This window comes from Pygoscelis adeliae, unplaced genomic scaffold, assembly GCF_000699105.1.
Source record: "Pygoscelis adeliae isolate BGI_AS28 unplaced genomic scaffold, ASM69910v1 Scaffold12, whole genome shotgun sequence".
In the NCBI taxonomy this organism is placed as follows: domain Eukaryota; kingdom Metazoa; phylum Chordata; class Aves; order Sphenisciformes; family Spheniscidae; genus Pygoscelis; species Pygoscelis adeliae.
Genome location: NW_008824290.1, coordinates 1,313,185 through 1,315,430, shown reverse-complemented (window position 1 = coordinate 1,315,430; position 2,246 = coordinate 1,313,185).

Genomic DNA, 2,246 nt, shown 5'->3' with positions numbered 1-2,246 from the left:
TAGAAAATAGTGTGAATGCATGAAGCCAACACAGAGAATATTAGGTTCAAGAAGAAACAAAGCTACTTTGAAATTCTATTTCACAAGCACATGCATTTTGACAAGGTTAGGTCTACCTTCCTACAAAAACTGGGGAGCCACAGGAGCCCCCAACAGTATGAGGCATTCCATTTTTTGGGCTGGTCTCTCAGCTATGGTGGACTCTGAAGGAAATGGAACAATCCCTCAAAATTCCAAAGTACCATTGAAAAATGATCATGTGTCAAGCGGCTATCATCAAATACTCCAGAGCTAGGTACTGTTCTGTATTGAAAAGTCTGACTTGGCTGGCTATTGGCTCTGCTGCACCTCTAGAGTGAGCAGATGACAGTTGCCAATACTTAATATAACTCTTCTTATGTCTTATTTATTTACATGCATTAAATGAAGATGCAATCTGGAATAAGGTTTCAGTGGCCTACCTTAAAGAGTTTCTAAGACAATGACACTACAAGGGGAAAGCTGGGGACAGATAAGGATAATAAATAAGATGTTTGATGTTTCCTTTTATACACATAGTAATCAACGATATTGCTATCAAGTGTAGTTAGACCATTGGACCAATCTGGCTTGCACACTTTTAAAAAAATCTCCAAAACACATACCTCTAAATAAAAAATGTACCTTTATTACCCTGATACAGGTAACATACCAAAGTTTCAGATGTGATCATGTAATGGGTCTAGAATATGTACTTTGCCAGAATTTCAAGTAAGGAATTTGAAATCTCTCTACAAATAAGAGAGAGATTTTGAACATCGAATAGAGTTCAGGTTCTGGAATTTCTGCATTTAAAAAATCTCACTTACTTAACCTTTGTTGATATGATTTTACCAAATGCTGTAACAGCTTTCATTACCATTGCAATGCAGGCAATGAAGCTTTAAAGGAAATGCCAAACATTAAGAACATGTCTGGTAGGTTCTGTATTTTTCGTAGCTCATTTTCCATTGGTGTTTAAAAACTTACTCATGTACAAATTCATTGTGCTAAAGAAGAGGCAGACAGTGGGTCAGCTTAGACTGTTGATGTAAATTATTTCCCTTTCTTCTTTTCTTTAGTATGAAAACAGTAACCTTCCGCAAGTGATGCTTTTGAACAAATACAATTACGTTTTTTCTCCATAGCAGGACTGTGAAGTGCAACTTCATTTGACATATCAAAAGTTTGAGTTCCCATTCTTTTCAAAATAAAAAAAAATGCTCATAAAAGGAGAGAAAATTTGCTTTAAGATGATTAGAATATTATATGTTGGAACCTTAATGTGTCATTTACATCATCTAAGTTGATCTGTCCAAATTTTAGGCATCATGATAGGCATTGGACAAGTTAGCAATTTAGGCACCTTTTCCAGTCACTGGGGAGAGACAGGTTCCCAACTCTAAACTCTGAAGGCAGTTCACCTGATCTAGTTTAGGCATTTAGCTTAGGATAAATTAGTTTTTCTTCCGGAAGGGTCAATCTCTTTTCCTTTATAGTAGACCAGGTTGGGACAAGCTACATTTTTTGGTAGTTAAAGTTAAGTAAATAAATTCCATCCTAAGGGCTTATTCAGAACAAGTACATGCTGCCTAACTCCCAGTTAGCCAACTCTGATATGCCTCAGTCTAGGAGTGCTTCCAGATGTCTACTTTCAGGTACTACCTAACTTCTGGATCTGCCTAAAACCAGTCACCACTGTTTTGTCCCTTGCTGGTGTTCTCCAAGGATCCTGTTTATATGTAAATAATTTGACAAAAAGTTTACTAAGTACCAGGACTCAATAGACCTACCTCTGCAAAAAGTTACTTTCTTGCCAAAACAGAGAGGCCCTTTGAACTTACTTTTTTCCCTCTTCAGTTCCTTGGGTTTTGGACCTGTGGCTTCAGAGTGGTTCAGTTTTAGCAAAGAGAATGGCAAATGGCTCATTTCCAAAATATTCTGTAACCTGGTGATGATGGTACACTCTCCTGGAAAGCAGGCAATGAACGTTCAAATCTCCTCAAGCTACTCAGAGTTTAAAAAAAAACAAAACACAAAACCTAACAAAAACACAAAACAAACCCAAAACCCCCAAAAACCACAAAACCCAACAGAAAACCAAAATACAGTGGCTTGTATTAACTTTAGTATCACAATCCAGGCATCTCATTAGAGAGCTCCATCTCAGAGGTGATCTGAAAACATGTGTAACAGCTATTGTCTGCTAGACCCTGCATCAGCAGGGC